An 18118-nucleotide genomic window follows, 5' to 3' on the forward strand; every position below is an offset into this window, starting at 1 on the left:
GTATAGGTTTTCATTATGTGTATAACTTGAAAATCTTAGCTCAAACAGCTGCAAAACCTGTTTTCCCAGCACGGGGACCTTGAGTTCTATAAGATAAAGCCATAAACATGTTTGTCTGAGTCTTCTATCAAAAGTTACAGCTATTTATATGAAGTTGTACAAAAACGCTTTCTTTCGCCAAGACAGTGCGTTTCTCACTGTTACATGCATTTGAATGGGGAAGTCGACCGAAACAAAGTATAGGTTTTCATTATGTGTATAACTTGAAAATCTTAGCTCAAACAGCTGCAAATCCTGTTTTCCCAGCACGGGGACCTTGAGTTCTATAAGATAAAGCCATAAACATGTGTATTCGAGTCTTCTATCAAAAGTTACAGCTATTTATATGAAGTTGTACAAAAACGCTTTCTTTCGCCAAGACAGTGCGTTTCTCACTGTTACATGCATTTGAATGGGGAACTCGACCGAAACAAAGTATAGGTTTTCATTATGTGTATAACTTGAAAATCTTAGCTCAAACAGCTGCACAACCTGTTTTCCCAGCACGGGGACCTTGAGTTCTATAAGATAAAGCCATAAACATGTGTATTCGAGTCTTCTATCAAAAGTTACAGCTATTTATATGAAGTTGTACAAAAACGCGTTCTTTCGCCAAGACAGTGCGTTTCTCACTGTTACATGCATTTGAATGGGGAACTCGACCGAAACAAAGTATAGGTTTTCATTATGTGTATAACTTGAAAATCTTAGCTCAAACAGCTGCAAATCCTGTTTGCCCAGCACGGGGACCTTGAGTTCTATAAGATAAAGCCATAAACATGTTTGTCTGAGTCTTCTATCAAAAGTTACAGCTATTTATATGAAGTTGTACAAAAACGCTTTCTTTCGCCAAGACAGTGCGTTTCTCACTGTTACATGCATTTGAATGGGGAACTCGACCGAAACAAAGTATAGGTTTTCATTATGTGTATAACTTGGAAATCTTAGCTCAAACAGCTGCAAATCCTGTTTTCCCAGCACGGGGACCTTGAGTTCTATAAGATAAAGCCATAAACATGTGTATTCGAGTCTTCTATCAAAAGTTACAGCTATTTATATGAAGTTGTACAAAAACGCTTTCTTTCGCCAAGACAGTGCGTTTCTCACTGTTACATGCATTTGAATGGGGAACTCGACCGAAACAAAGTATAGGTTTTCATTATGTGTATAACTTGGAAATCTTAGCTCAAACAGCTGCAAATCCTGTTTTCCCAGCACGGGGACCTTGAGTTCTATAAGATAAAGCCATAAACATGTGTATTCGAGTCTTCTATCAAAAGTTACAGCTATTTATATGAAGTTGTACAAAAACGCTTTCTTTCGCCAAGACAGTGCGTTTCTCACTGTTACATGCATTTGAATGGGGAACTCGACCGAAACAAAGTATAGGTTTTCATTATGTGTATAACTTGAAAATCTTAGCTCAAACAGCTGCAAAACCTGTTTTCCCAGCACGGGGACCTTGAGTTCTATAAGATAAAGCCATAAACATGTTTGTCTGAGTCTTCTATCAAAAGTTACAGCTATTTATATGAAGTTGTACAAAAACGCTTTCTTTCGCCAAGACAGTGCGTTTCTCACTGTTACATGCATTTGAATGGGGAAGTCGACCGAAACAAAGTATAGGTTTTCATTATGTGTATAACTTGAAAATCTTAGCTCAAACAGCTGCAAATCCTGTTTTCCCAGCACGGGGACCTTGAGTTCTATAAGATAAAGCCATAAACATGTGTATTCGAGTCTTCTATCAAAAGTTACAGCTATTTATATGAAGTTGTACAAAAACGCTTTCTTTCGCCAAGACAGTGCGTTTCTCACTGTTACATGCATTTGAATGGGGAACTCGACCGAAACAAAGTATAGGTTTTCATTATGTGTATAACTTGAAAATCTTAGCTCAAACAGCTGCACAACCTGTTTTCCCAGCACGGGGACCTTGAGTTCTATAAGATAAAGCCATAAACATGTGTATTCGAGTCTTCTATCAAAAGTTACAGCTATTTATATGAAGTTGTACAAAAACGCGTTCTTTCGCCAAGACAGTGCGTTTCTCACTGTTACATGCATTTGAATGGGGAACTCGACCGAAACAAAGTATAGGTTTTCATTATGTGTATAACTTGAAAATCTTAGCTCAAACAGCTGCAAATCCTGTTTGCCCAGCACGGGGACCTTGAGTTCTATAAGATAAAGCCATAAACATGTTTGTCTGAGTCTTCTATCAAAAGTTACAGCTATTTATATGAAGTTGTACAAAAACGCTTTCTTTCGCCAAGACAGTGCGTTTCTCACTGTTACATGCATTTGAATGGGGAAGTCGACCGAAACAAAGTATAGGTTTTCATTATGTGTATAACTTGGAAATCTTAGCTCAAACAGCTGCAAATCCTGTTTTCCCAGCACGGGGACCTTGAGTTCTATAAGATAAAGCCATAAACATGTGTATTCGAGTCTTCTATCAAAAGTTACAGCTATTTATATGAAGTTGTACAAAAACGCTTTCTTTCGCCAAGACAGTGCGTTTCTCACTGTTACATGCATTTGAATGGGGAACTCGACCGAAACAAAGTATAGGTTTTCATTATGTGTATAACTTGAAAATCTTAGCTCAAACAGCTGCAAAACCTGTTTTCCCAGCACGGGGACCTTGAGTTCTATAAGATAAAGCCATAAACATGTTTGTCTGAGTCTTCTATCAAAAGTTACAGCTATTTATATGAAGTTGTACAAAAACGCTTTCTTTCGCCAAGACAGTGCGTTTCTCACTGTTACATGCATTTGAATGGGGAAGTCGACCGAAACAAAGTATAGGTTTTCATTATATGTATAACTTGAAAATCTTAGCTCAAACAGCTGCAAATCCTGTTTTCCCAGCACGGGGACCTTGAGTTCTATAAGATAAAGCCATAAACATGTGTATTCGAGTCTTCTATCAAAAGTTACAGCTATTTATATGAAGTTGTACAAAAACGCTTTCTTTCGCCAAGACAGTGCGTTTCTCACTGTTACATGCATTTGAATGGGGAACTCGACCGAAACAAAGTATAGGTTTTCATTATGTGTATAACTTGAAAATCTTAGCTCAAACAGCTGCACAACCTGTTTTCCCAGCACGGGGACCTTGAGTTCTATAAGATAAAGCCATAAACATGTGTATTCGAGTCTTCTATCAAAAGTTACAGCTATTTATATGAAGTTGTACAAAAACGCTTTCTTTCGCCAAGACAGTGCGTTTCTCACTGTTACATGCATTTGAATGGGGAACTCGACCGAAACAAAGTATAGGTTTTCATTATGTGTATAACTTGGAAATCTTAGCTCAAACAGCTGCAAATCCTGTTTGCCCAGCACGGGGACCTTGAGTTCTATAAGATAAAGCCATAAACATGTTTGTCTGAGTCTTCTATCAAAAGTTACAGCTATTTATATGAAGTTGTACAAAAACGCTTTCTTTCGCCAAGACAGTGCGTTTCTCACTGTTACATGCATTTGAATGGGGAACTCGACCGAAACAAAGTATAGGTTTTCATTATGTGTATAACTTGAAAATCTTAGCTCAAACAGCTGCACAACCTGTTTTCCCAGCACGGGGACCTTGAGTTCTATAAGATAAAGCCATAAACATGTGTATCCGAGTCTTCTATCAAAAGTTACAGCTATTTATATGAAGTTGTACAAAAACGCTTTCTTTCGCCAAGACAGTGCGTTTCTCACTGTTACATGCATTTGAATGGGGAACTCGACCGAAACAAAGTATAGGTTTTCATTATGTGTATAACTTGAAAATCTTAGCTCAAACAGCTGCAAATCCTGTTTTCCCAGCACGGGGACCTTGAGTTCTATAAGATAAAGCCATAAACATGTTTGTCTGAGTCTTCTATCAAAAGTTACAGCTATTTATATGAAGTTGTACAAAAACGCTTTCTTTCGCCAAGACAGTGCGTTTCTCACTGTTACATGCATTTGAATGGGGAACTCGACCGAAACAAAGTATAGGTTTTCATTATGTGTATAACTTGGAAATCTTAGCTCAAACAGCTGCAAATCCTGTTTGCCCAGCACGGGGACCTTGAGTTCTATAAGATAAAGCCATAAACATGTTTGTCTGAGTCTTCTATCAAAAGTTACAGCTATTTATATGAAGTTGTACAAAAACGCTTTCTTTCGCCAAGACAATGCGTTTCTCACTGTTACATGCATTTGAATGGGAAACTCGCCTGAAACAAAGTATAGGTTTTCATTATGTGAATAATTTTAAAATCTTAGCTCAAAAGGCTGCAAAACCTGTTTTCCCAGCACGGGGACCTTGAGTTCTATAAGATAAAGCCATAAACATGTTTGTCTGAGTCTTCAATCAAAAGTTACAGCTATTTATATGAAGTTGTACAAAAACGCTTTCTTTCGCCAAGACAGTGCGTTTCTCACTGTTACATGCATTTGAATGGGGAACTCGACCGAAACAAAGTATAGGTTTTCATTATGTGTATAACTTGGAAATCTTAGCTCAAACAGCTGCACAACCTGTTTTCCCAGCACGGGGACCTTGAGTTCTATAAGATAAAGCCATAAACATGTTTGTCTGAGTCTTCTATCAAAAGTTACAGCTATTTATATGAAGTACAAAAACGCTTTCTTTCGCCAAGACAGTGCGTTTCTCACTGTTACATGCATTTGAATGGGGAACTCGACCGAAACAAAGTATAGGTTTTCATTATGTGTATAACTTGGAAATCTTAGCTCAAACAGCTGCAAATCCTGTTTTCCCAGCACGGCGACCTTGAGTTCTATAAGATAAAGCCATAAACATGTTTGTCTGAGTCTTCTATCAAAAGTTACAGCTATTTATATGAAGTTGTACAAAAACGCTTTCCTTCACCAAGACAGTGCGTTTCTCACTGTTACATATATTTGAATGGGGAACTCGCCCGAAACAAAGTATAGGTTTTCATTATATGTATAACTTGAAAATCTTAGCTCAAACAGCTGCAAATCCTGTTTTCCCAGCACGGGGACCTTGAGTTCTATAAGATAAAGCCATAAACATGTTTGTCTGAGTCTTCTATCAAAAGTTACAGCTATTTATATGAAGTTGTACAAAAACGCTTTCTTTCGCCAAGACAGTGCGTTTCTCACTGTTACATGCATTTGAATGGGGAACTCGACCGAAACAAAGTATAGGTTTTCATTATGTGTATAACTTGGAAATCTTAGCTCAAACAGCTGCAAATCCTGTTTTCCCAGCACGGGGACCTTGAGTTCTATAAGCCATAAACATGTGTATCCGAGTCTTCTATCAAAAGTTACAGCTAACTTCATGAAGTTGTACAAAAAGGCTTTATTTTTCAAAGATAGTGCGTTTCTGACTATTACATGCGAGACATGTGTCTCTTTACTGTGTTCAAGACACTTTACAGGTCCCTCCCCTAATGAAGAGTAGTGAGTAGCTGATTGGACCATGGAACAGGTGACCACGTTCAAAAAGCCGCTCTGACAGCTCCAGAGGGGAGAGAGAGAGAGTGTGTGCAACGAGCGAGTAGCCTGACAGCCGTCGCGGTCCTGACCATGGTTTTCCCAGCCTGTGCTTATCTTGTGTATTTGTGTGAGGGTGAATTGTAAAAGCCGCTCCTAGTGCATTAGCTGAGAGCTTAGGCACTCGTGGGCTGAAGCGGAAGGGGTGAGCTGCCTTTTCTTTTGGAATCGTTTTCTCCTGTTTTCTTGGTCAGGGAGCGAGGGATAGCTCTGTCATTTGTTTGTTCTTTTTCTTTCCTAGGGTTTAGTTCGTCTTTTCTGGTGGGTCTTAGTTGGTTTTGTTTATTATTTTGGCCTGGGCTCACCCTGGAGCTATGCTTCTTGTCCTTAAATAAAATCACCTTTTTTTACTCACAACTGGTTTGGATGTTTGGCTTGGGAACCAGGGCGGGGATTTGTCTCTCTCTCCTCCAACCTTATGTGCGTCCCTACACGCCTAGATTAGGGGCGTAACATAAATGGAGTTCTCACACGAAACAAAGTATAGCTTTTTATTTTGTGAATAACTTAAAAATCTTAGCTCAAATAGCTTTAAAACTGTTTGCTCAACGGGGATATTGAATTCTATAAGATAAAGCCATAAATACGTATATCTGAGTTTCCTATCAAAAGTTACAGCTGTCTTCATGAAGTTGTAAACCCTTTTATTTGAATGGAGTTCTCGCACGAAACAAAGTATAGGCTTTCATTTTTTCAATAACTGGAAGCTCTTGGCTCAAACAGCTGCAAAACCTGTTTCCCCAGCATGGAGATGCTGAATTGTATAAGGCAAAGCCATATTGATGTGTGTCTGAGCCTTCTATCAAAAGTTACAGGTAACTTCATGAAGCTGTACAAAAACACTTTATTTCGCCGAGACCGTGCGTTTCTGACTATTACATGCATTTGAATGGAGTTCTCGCACGAAACAAAGTATAGGTTTTCATCTTGTGAATAACTTGAAAATCTTAGCTCACATAGCTTTAAAACTGTTTGCTCAACACGGGGATATTGAATTCGATAAGATAAAGCCATAAATACGCATATCTGAGTCTCCTATCAAAAGTTAGAGCTGTCTTCATGAAGTTGTAAACGCTTTATTTCGCCAAGACAGTGCGTTTCTGACTATTACATGCATTTGAATGGAGTTGTCGCACGAAACAAAGTATAGGTATTCATTTTGTGAATAACTTGAAAATCTTAGATCAAACAGCTGCAAAACCTGTTTGCTCAACACGGGGATATCGAACTTTATAAGATAAAGCCATAAATATGTTTATATGCGTCTTCTATCAAAAGTTACAGCTGTCTTGAATGAAAGCATTATAGCAGCTTACCTCGATCATGTGGTAGAACAGACACATGGGCCACCTATGTGTCCTTCTATGGCAGGAGTAGTTGCCACAAACCTGCAAAACAAAAAGAAATGATCAGGTGACATGAACAGATTTATACAGCCATAAGCAAGAGATTCTTCCTGCCTGTGGGCGTCAAACTGGACCCCCCCCCCCCCCCCCTCCTTACTGTAACTATCAAAACTATCATAGTCTAAAACTATCATCTCATATCAAAACTATTATAATCACATTATCTGACTTTATCAGTTATAACAATGAGAAACGGTAAACAATTTGGCAAATAAATTACTTATAATTGTGCTTACCTGGTCCAAATGATCCACAGTCCCTTTGCATTTGTTATAATCCAGGATGATGTGGGGCTTTCTCTTCCCAGAGTCCTGGACTTGTAGCTCACGGTGCCTGGTGCTCAATAAGACAACCTTTTTTCTTTGCTTGGGAATGTAGGAAACCACAGCCTTGCCCCCCCCCCCCCCCCCCCCCCCCTGTAGCGACCTGGACGGGAGAGACGATCATCGAATCTTACTGCCCGATTAATTTGCTCAAATCTTTTTTTTTTTTTTGACATGGTAGCATGAAACAGAAGAGCCCTGTCTCCCCATTTCACAGGCTTGTTGTCGTTTCATGTTGAGACCTGTACAGGCCAGCCAGCATCACAAGCCCCATGTAAGCCTCATCTATGTCCTTCCAGTCTTTTACTGACCTGTTGCCCCTGCAGGTTGGTGAAATGCAGGATTAGCTGCATAATGTCCTCTGCAAAAAAAAGATGGAAAGTGCTCACAGGGCTGCTGATCCTATACGAATTGCATAATGGGTTGGTCCTGGGGTTAAAATGGGGGGAGGAAAAAATAGCAGGACCTCTTCGTGTGTGGGTTGCCACATGATTTCTCCATTTTTAGATCTCTACTGGCCATCCTCCAGTCTTGTCTCTTCCTCCTGCTCTTCTTCCTCCTTCTCCTTCTCCTCCTCCGCACATGAGCTGCAAAGCTCCTCGGTGCCTGGCAAAAATTCTTCTTCGCTGTCAGAAGTATCTCCACTGCTTGTGGAGAGTGCAAAACTGCAGCAACAGCCTCCTCTAAACTGAGTGCACGCTTCATTGTGTCTGTGCAGAAATGACCACTCAGACCAGGCTGCAAAGTATTTTCATAGACTTCAAAGGTGCACCTGAATAAACATGCTATACCATACATCCAATAAGAGAGAGGAGGCACACTCTTGATCAAGAAAAAACATAAGCGCACGCCTTTGATCTCTCCCCCCCCCCCCCCCCCCTCTCTCTTTCTCTCTCTCTCTCTCTCTCTCTCTCTCACACACACACACACACACATGCACATACATACATACACAATACCATTTTATGGTGGTTAGCTGTTTTATTGTCATGCATTTTACAAGGTAAGATAACCATGTCCTGCATTCAAAACCACTGAAAATGTCTATGGTGGTGCTGTGCCTAATATTGTGCTGGTGTATGCTGGGTAATCGCACAGCTAGCGACTGGGTGACTTTATTCACCCGCTTCGGCTGTTATCAGTCCATATCCCCTAGATATGGACCATCTCCTGCTAGATTGTTCAGAAGGTTGTTATCATCCATCCAGATGGAGGATCACTAACAGGAGCGTGGGAAGACTCCAGAATCCACTCTGGCTGCAATCCGGTGGATACAGCAGTGTGTACAGGTAAGACCGTTTAAACGGACAGCATTTATAGAATGACTATTAAGTCAGACCAGCGAGTGTCAATAATGTTAATGTGGTTATGTTAGTAATACACAGAGTGCTAATATAACAGCTTTAAGATGCATTTGTAGATGTTATTACGTGTTTTACTGTCTTTATGGTGCTAGCTTAAAGTTACGGTGTAAACGTTAGCTTATATTGGAGTAAAGCTGTTACTGTTTAAACGATGTTAGCACAGAAATATTAGCTTCTGTCATGACTGACGAAGTTACTAGTTAATAAAGTTTCCAGTAAAGTGTTTAATCGCAGCCACAGACTGACAGCAAATATCTCGATTAGCTTCAGTGCATCTGTAATAAATATGTGCAAGTTTCAGTGCTTCGTTTAAACTGTATGATACTTATACTGACCCAGGGTCAGTGTAAAATACAATCCTAGCTGTGTGAACAAAGCCTGGCTCCTTTAATCCTGCATGAAAAACCTCAGGATGCAGGCTATTATTACTCTTTCCTGCTGGCACACCTGTCACACCTGAGAGTCAGCTAGAAACTTACAGTGACGTGGACATCATGCAAAGACTGCCAGACTCTGTAATACTGCAAATGATCAGTGACTCAAGTTAACACTAAACTTTAAACGGTACCTCTGTGTCTCTGTGTGCTGAACATTTAGGATTGAGTCAGGCTGCATCTGTGTTAGTCCTCTGACAGACTGGTGACCTGTCCAGGTGTGCTCTACCTATGACTACTGGGACAGGCTCTAGCTCCTGTAATAGAAATTTTATGTTATTCTCATTTAAAGCATTTAAGTGCTTATGCATATACTTAGTTGTGACACTGTTATAGACTGTTCAATGAAAGTTTCTAAAACTAGATGAACTTACTTCAGCAGTTTGAGAAAACAACTCCCTTTACAGGTGCTGATAACGTCAAGGGCACAAAACAGCATAACCATTGATCCGTTAGGTTTCATAGCGAGACACGTGAAGTGGCAGAGCTGACATGACTGAACTGTGATGTTTGATGTGTGTTTGCTCTCCTGTGCACAGTAATAAATAGCATGATCACAGCTCTTTCTGTGTTGCAGACTTTATTAAAAAAATTCCATGACATCTACTATAACTGAACCAACCTGGTGCTCTTCATTTATGGAGGCTGTTGAGTCTGAATGTTGGATGTTGTGTATCTCGTGTTCTCTGGGCTTTGTTGTCCTCAGTCTTTTTGCAGGATCAGAAAACAAAACCGGGAGGCGCGTAAATGTTTCTTCTCCATGATGTTTCTTCAAATGTTTCTTCTGGATGATGATATGACCGTGACACGGGATGCCACCTTTGGTCTTGTGACGAAGCAAAGCTCAGGAAGAAGTGTGATTAAATGGTACCCACATGTTGAGAAGGATGTACAGGGCACCTGCAGCCAAATCCAAGCTTCAGCTTAGTTGTAGTTGCAGAATGCTATAGGACTGAGACATCTAAGGCATCAAATGTTTGATTAAACGGATGAAAAAGAGAAGTTTTTTCCCTATAATTATCACTTCTTAAAATCTGTAGCAACTTCAAGTCTGTCAGCATGCTGAGCATGCTCAGAATGTGACAATATATTTTTGTTCAATATTTAATTTCTTTCAGTTGCAATTGTTAAATGAAAAAATATATATTCTTATAATTTAGCAAACGAATTTATCAAAAAAAAATACATATATCTGTATTAGTTTTAGTAAATTAATTTGACACCTGTATTGAAAATACCATATTGTATTCATACAGAATCAGTATGGTATCATTGTTTGTCTGTTCACTGATTGTTGAAGCTAAGAGCTACTTTGATCTGTTTAGATCTAAAGTATCCAAAGTTGAGTTCTAATGTTTCTTCACCCCTGTGTGTGTGATATGTGATTTCCTACATGCTGGCAGAGCAGAGCAGCAGTTTGTGCTCACAGATAGTGACGGTGTGGAGAGACAGTGGTATTTCCTCAGAAGAACCAGCAGAGTCACAAAGGACACCAGTCCATCTCACCACCTTGACTTGCTGACTGATGTTCGTCTGCACTGCACAGAGGAAATCAACTGACCGAGGTTTGTCCAGTGACGTGTTATGAAATGTATATTTGTTTTATGCTTACAGATATGTTTTTCTTGACAGAGGCTCTGCAGAGGTTAGACAAAGCAGAGAAAACATGTGCTTTACATTTTACTGTGATTTATTGAGATATTTGTTGCCTGATGTTCAGCAGGAATGGAGAAATAGAATCAAAGGGAGATGTTTTTCCTGTTTTTGTAATGATGTAAGTAAATCTTCAATATTATTTATTTGCTTGGTTATATTAGGAGCGTTTCTGAGTGAGGGGGAGAGGAGTCATCATCCAGGTAAAGTGACGTGGATCAGTGGATACACTTGTCTCCCCTTTAAAGGAGACGATCCAAGTCATCCTTAAATGTTAGCGCTTTCAAATACACAAACATTTTTAAAGGACAAAAATGAACATCCAACTTTGACTGTAATACAAAATAAATCTTTGCATGTGTGTTTTCAAACTCTCAGATGGGCAGTATATCAGTCTTGGACTGTCTAACCTGCCGGAGCAGCACTGAATGACCACCGCACGAGCATGTTCCTGCAACATTCAGCATCTGATCCTTCATCTGTGTGCTTCTGCTTTTGGTAAGTAGAGTTACCCAACTCCAGTAACTCTAAACACATGCCATCCATTTCTAACGGCCTGGTTACTTCCTGTCAGTTACTTTAGAAACCATGTGGTCACCTGACCTAACACTGTTTCTTCTTCTTCCCCTTAATGTTGAAGTGTCAAATGTCAAACAGCTGGAGAGGAAACTACACCAGTGTACTGGGATGTTTCAGCAACACGTGCCAGATGCTGTTCCTTCATGGTGACATCACCAGAGACAGTCCCGCCCACCTCAGGACCCATTGATTATGATGATCTGATCCATCAAACCCCCAGCAGGTGAACTTTATTCATGACATAACACCGCAACAATGTAAAAAATTAAACAGCAACAGTCTAAATGTAAAGTGCATTCTAAAGTCCTCTTCAATAAATTGTATGCAAAGAGTCATTCAGGTCACTACAGAACCCAGAGTCTTCATCATTAAATCTCTGGTTGCTTCATTTTTTCTATCCTATATCAGATATTTTAAAGGTTAGCTTAGGTAAAGTTCCATTCTCATGGTGAGGCAAAGTGCTTTATATGTGTGTGTGTGTGTCATGAACGGCTATAAAAGGCCTATAATTAAAGAACAAAGCGGGGTTTGAGTTCGAGTTGCGGCAGACTGTCACTACTTGTAAATGGAACGCAGCCTTCCTACGGCGGACAGCTAATAACAGGAATCGGACGCGGTCCAGCCAAGTCCACAGCAACCACCATAGCAACCGCCTAGCATGACCTTAAAAACATATTCTGTCTTCATAACTATCAAAATCGTGAAATGATTTGCAAAGTGTGAAAGTGTTACAGCTGCAGAGAGCTATGGCGGTATCTATGGAAGCTGTTTGCATAGCTAATAATATACGATGTAACCATGGAGACAGTCAGTCACTTGAGCTAGCGGTGCATGTTTACTACAGTGAATAAGGTGATTGAGTGCACAGCGTCCACACGCTGCAGGGGGTAAAGACATTACTTCAATATTGTTTTATATTGATATATATTAGCCTTCTGTTGACCATCACCTCAGGTTCACCATTACAGTTTCAGATTACAGATGCACACTGTCTAAACACATTCAAAAACTCATGTCTCAGAAATAAGCACAGCTGTTCATGTTTGTCATTAGAGTTTTATTTGTAAGAAAATTATGAACTTCATATTGTGCATTAAATAAAAGAACATTTCACAACTCTGAGTCAACAGAAACAGGTAACAGAAATGTCTCTAATGTGTACAGTGTAGTGTAAGCATTAAAAGATCATAAAGGAAAAACTAACATTTATGTGAAACTAATTGTAATAAAAAATGAGCAGGTGCTTTATAGATTTAAAAGAAAGAATCTGAAAACAACACTTTTTTGGTCTAAGTGATCAAAGTAGAAAACAGAACTGATGTTCAAGAACAAACCGTAGCTGCACTAATATTACACATCTCGATCGTTGTACTGAACAGACATGTTGCTTTTAAAACCACATGCAGTGTGTGACCATGACTGTTCACTGAGACCATGAACGCCACTTCGCTGAAGCATTCTTCTTCTTCTTCTTGCCATTAAATTGGAAGCAGAAGCAGCACGAGCTGATTTGATCTACTGAAAGGAAAAAGCAGAACATCTGAGTTGAAACCAGTCAGCTGAAATCATTAAGACAGGAACAAATTCAATGCAGTGTCTCAAGTGGCTTAGCCTGTTACAACTGTTGATACAAGCTAAATACGGTTAACACACAGTGTCAGGGAGCTCCAGTGTGGGAACTAGTGGCTTTAGGTTTGTAGTCATTTAACTTTCATCCATTCATTCATTTAATTCAGGAGGAAGAAATGCCAGGTTGGTGCAGGCTGGTTACATGCATTTGGTCCCATGCTGTCTTTAATTAAATGACTTGGTTCATTTTATGGCTGGGCTGTATGTGGGGTTATATCATGTTATTTGGGCAGGAGTACCTGTCCCCTGTTAGACTTAGAAAGTTTCTCCATAAGTAGAGTTTCTAACTCTTCTAGCACATCTGTGGCTGACAGCTTTTTGGTGGCTCTTTTTACCCCACACTGGTTGTGAGTGTGTAAATAGCCCCACTAGTTATTTTGGGTTGCAGTTAACTAGGGAGGAAGGGCTGGGTATGCCATGATTAGGTGAATAACAATTATATGTGATACATAAATTTCACAATGCATGCATATATCTCTATCAATTAAACCTGGCCTGAGGGCTGCCATTTTTTACATTCAGTTATTTCTCTTAGAAATGTTGGAACTAAATAATGAATGTGTTACAGTTAAAGTGAAACACTGGTCAGTGTAAATGGCTCATTGGGACACAGAAACCTTTAAATTAAACCTGATATCTAGTGTCAAACAATATCAAAGCTGTAAAAGATGTTTACATTCAGAATTTATAAAACTATGATTGTAAATAAATTCAAACAAGTGAGCTTTTCTCTTTGTGCTGAATATCAACACTGTGGTTTCTTAGACTGTAAGCTTTACTTTAGTGCAACCAGTTGCAGAAGCTGCCACTCCAAATGTCTTTTGATAACAAGAAAAAAATACCTTTTCAGTACACGGCCTGAAGTTCTTCTCCGACATCTTCTGCAATCGGCTTTGTCTGCTGGTTTGAAGACAATAAACCACAAAAAAGATGATTTAGTCACGTTGTCTGTGTCATGCAGCTCGAATGTGTCGTGTAACGATGTTGAATAGCCGTCGTTATCCCTCTGCTTTGAGCCTTTTATCAAAAGTTACAGCTAACTTCATGAAGTTGTACAAAAAGGCTTCATTTCGCCGAGACAGTGCGTTTCTGACTATTACATGCATTTGAATTTAGTTCTTGCCCGACACAAAGTATAGGTTTTAATTTGTGAATAACTTGAAAATCTTAGCTCAAACAGCTGCAAAACCTATTTCCTGAGCACTGAGATGCTGAATTCTATAAGGCAAAGCCATAAATATGTGTGTGTGATTCTTCTATCAACAGTTACAGCTGTCTTCTTGAAGTTGATACTGACCCACGGTCAGTGTAAAATACAATCCTAGCTGTGTGAACAAAGCTTGGCTCCTTTAATCCTGCATGACAAACCTCAGGATGCAGGTTATTATTACTCTTTCCTGCTGGCACACCTGAGAGTCAGCTAGAAACTTACAGTGACGTGGACATCATGCAAAGACTGCCAGACTCTGTAATACTGTGAATGATCAGTGACTCAAGTTAACACTAAACTTTAAACAGTACCTCTGTGTCTCTGTGTGCTGAACATTTAGGATTGAGTCTGCATTGACTTTATTTATTGAGACTTTAATGTGCTAAAAGCAGGTTGAAGACAGCTCAGAAACATTTGAAGATTAAAATTTAGCATTATGGCTGCTGGTGGTTTGTAAAGCCTATACTCAGCTGTAGTTTTTGTTACTAATTTATGTTTGTTGTTGTTTAACACAGATTTCAGAAGAGCAAATATGCTTAATAGTTTAACTAGATTTCATTTGTCAGTGTGGGACTGCTGAGTCACCTGAAGAACTCATTTCATTCATTCTCCACATGATGTTCATATACAGAAATGTTTCACAGGAACTGGTTCCTCCCAAACTGTGAACTAGTGTGTTTCCATAGATTATCTCTGTATGAATGTACTTTTAAATGAAGGCAAGTGTTTGTCCTTTTTTGTTCCTCAGTTACAGTACGTGATATCTTGATATCAGGCGGTCAACACTGGGGGAAGACAAGAAGCAGACGTACTTCCAAGAGGGAGCTGCAGTGAGGACACAGCCAGGTCACTGAGGTCAGAGGTCAGAATCTGAAACAGCTCAGGTTTATATTTTAGGGGTTATAAAAAATCAAAATGTATTTATGAAGAAACCTTTAAATAATAGTCATAATTATGATTATTATAAGAAATATCAAACATTTAAGTGGATTTTCTGTTACACATATTGTATTAGCCCTGCAATAAACTGGCAGCCTGTCTTTGTCCTGTATCAGCTGGGATAGGCTTCATCCTCCCGCAACCCTGAATTGGATACATTGTATTCCAATTATGTAATCTGATCATTTACAAACTCAAGGTATCTAATCAAAATGTAAGTAATAATTATAAAATGGGAAAGCAGAACTAAGTGTGACATAAATGTAAATGTGTTAGCTGACATAGAGGACAGCTACATGTAGTCTGAAAAACCTTTGTTGTCAAGTTTGCAGGTATATCAGCACGAGACATTCTTACATAGAAGAGTCTGTTAAAGTCTCTAACTCAGCGAAGCATTATTGGTCCCGTCTGTTTGGATAAATATAGTAAGTTGATGTTTGTCCATTTATTGACACATTTTCTTAAGTGCTTCTCCAGTTCAGGATCACAGTGGAGCTGCAGCTGGATATGTTCATTAAATAAACCTTACAAAAGTTAACAATAAACCTGCATCCATGTACGTTGTTGTCCACAGGATAAGAAAATCAAACTGGAACACTGTGGAACATGTTAATAAATGTTTGTGTGTTTATGCCTGTGTCTTTCACAGGAGGCGCTGGAAGGTTTCCCTAATAGTTCCTGGTGAATCAAAGCAGAACCATAAAGGTTGCTGGATTGCATGATGGCCTTACCCCTGAGCAGTCATCCTGTTAAAGGAGGAACCAGTTAGAAGCTGTTTTCAAAGTAGCTGAGCAGATTTCATCTCAAGTAAGCGATTAACTGTTTGTTCATCTGTTCTGCCACTTAACGAGCATTTAAGGACGTCTTTTGAGTGTCCAGCTGAATTAATTCTACTGGCTCTCATGGTCATTTGTTATTATAGACATATTTTTCATGTTCATCCAGCTATTTAGTAAATTCTATCTATTTAGTAAAATCCGTCAGCTATAAAATGTAATATAAATATAAAAAATATCTAAATATCTCCTGCACTTTATATTTTAATGATGTAAGTCTGTTATCATGTTACATTAGCATTCCTCACATATCAATGAGATGCTGTACAGTACAATCCTACTGACGCAGCAGAGGGATAACGACGGCTATTCAACATCGTTACACGACACATTCGAGCTGCATGACACAGACAAAGTGACTAAATCATCTTTTTTATGGTTTATTGTCTTCAAACCAGCAGACAAAGCCGATTGCAGAAGATTTCGGAGAAGAACTTCAGGCCGTGTACTGAAAAGGTATTTTTTTCTTGCTATCAAAAGACATTTGGAGTGGCAGCTTCTGCAACTGGTTGCACTAAAGTAAAGCTTACAGTCTAAGAAACCACAGTGTTGATATTCAGCACAAAGAGAAAAGCTCACTTGTTTGAATTTATTTACAATCATAGTTTTATAAATTCTGAATGTAAACATCTTTTACAGCTTTGATATTGTTTAACACTAGATATCAGGTTTAATTTAAAGGTTTCTGTGTCCCAATGAGCCATTTACACTGACCAGTGTTTCACTTTAACTGTAACACATTCATTATTTAGTTCCAACATTTCTAAGAGAAATAACTGAATGTAAAAAATGGCAGCCCTCAGGCCAGGTTTAATTGATAGAGATATATGCATGCATTGTGAAATTTATGTATCACATATAATTGTTATTCACCTAATCATGGCATACCCAGCCCTTCCTCCCTAGTTAACTGCAACCCAAAATAACTAGTGGGGCTATTTACACACTCACAACCAGTGTGGGGTAAAAAGAGCCACCAAAAAGCTGTCAGCCACAGATGTGCTAGAAGAGTTAGAAACTCTACTTATGGAGAAACTTTCTAAGTCTAACAGGGGACAGGTACTCCTGCCCAAATAACATGATATAACCCCACATACAGCCCAGCCATAAAATGAACCAAGTCATTTAATTAAAGACAGCATGGGACCAAATGCATGTAACCAGCCTGCACCAACCTGGCATTTCTTCCTCCTGAATTAAATGAATGAATGGATGAAAGTTAAATGACTACAAACCTAAAGCCACTAGTTCCCACACTGGAGCTCCCTGACACTGTGTGTTAACCGTATTAAGCTTGTATCAACAGTTGTAACAGGCTAAGCCACTTGAGACACTGCATTGAATTTGTTCCTGTCTTAATGATTTCAGCTGACTGGTTTCAACTCAGATGTTCTGCTTTTTTCTTTCAGTAGATCAAATCAGCTCGTGCTGCTTCTGCTTCCAATTTAATGGCAAGAAGAAGAAGAAGAATGCTTCAGCGAAGTGGCGTTCATGGTCTCAGTGAACAGTCATGGTCACACACTGCATGTGGTTTTAAAAGCAACATGTCTGTTCAGTACAGCGATCGAGATGTGTAATATTAGTGCAGCTACGGTTTGTTCTTGAACATCAGTTCTGTTTTCTACTTTGATCACTTAGACCAAAAAAGTGTTGTTTTCAGATTCTTTCTTTTGAATCTATAAAGCACCTGCTCATTTTTTATTACAATTAGTTTCACATAAATGTTAGTTTTTCCTTTATGATCTTTTAATGCTTACACTACACTGTACACATTAGAGACATTTCTGTTACCTGTTTCTGTTGACTCAGAGTTGTGAAATGTTCTTTTATTTAATGCACAATATGAAGTTCATAATTTTCTTACAAATAAAACTCTAATGACAAACATGAACAGCTGTGCTTATTTCTGAGACATGAGTTTTTGAATGTGTTTAGACAGTGTGCATCTGTAATCTGAAACTGTAATGGTGAACCTGAGGTGATGGTCAACAGAAGGCTAATATATATCAATATAAAACAATATTGAAGTAATGTCTTTACCCCCTGCAGAGTGTGGACGCTGTGCACTCAATCACCTTATTCACTGTAGTAAACATGCACCGCTAGCTCAAGTGACTGACTGTCTCCATGGTTACATCGTATATTATTAGCTATGTAAACAGCTTCCATAGATACCG

At 39.0% G+C, this 18118-nt stretch overlaps 1 long non-coding RNA gene across 9 annotated transcripts; it reads left to right on the forward strand.

Moving 5' to 3' along the window:
• The first annotated feature begins 8218 nt into the window (after positions 1-8218).
• On the forward strand, positions 8219-17832 carry LOC146706856 (uncharacterized). Of its 9 annotated transcripts, XR_014920704.1 has the most exons (10): positions 8219-8300; positions 8506-8586; positions 9802-10660; positions 10913-11021; positions 11127-11246; positions 11389-11550; positions 14915-15028; positions 15755-15912; positions 16340-16397; positions 17351-17832. It is a non-coding gene; the product is annotated as an uncharacterized LOC146706856 (long non-coding RNA). The 9 variants fall into 9 exon arrangements; XR_014920703.1 differs by having other exon boundaries at positions 8219-8586; XR_014920702.1 differs by lacking the exons at positions 8219-8300; positions 8506-8586 and having other exon boundaries at positions 9416-9962; positions 10499-10660.
• Positions 17833-18118: the final 286 nt, after the last annotated feature.

The sequence above is a fragment of the Copadichromis virginalis genome, linkage group LG6 (assembly GCF_057382275.1).
Source record: "Copadichromis virginalis isolate Kocher_CV1m ecotype Utaka linkage group LG6, C_Virginalis_male_GT1.1, whole genome shotgun sequence".
Lineage (NCBI taxonomy): Eukaryota > Metazoa > Chordata > Actinopteri > Cichliformes > Cichlidae > Copadichromis > Copadichromis virginalis.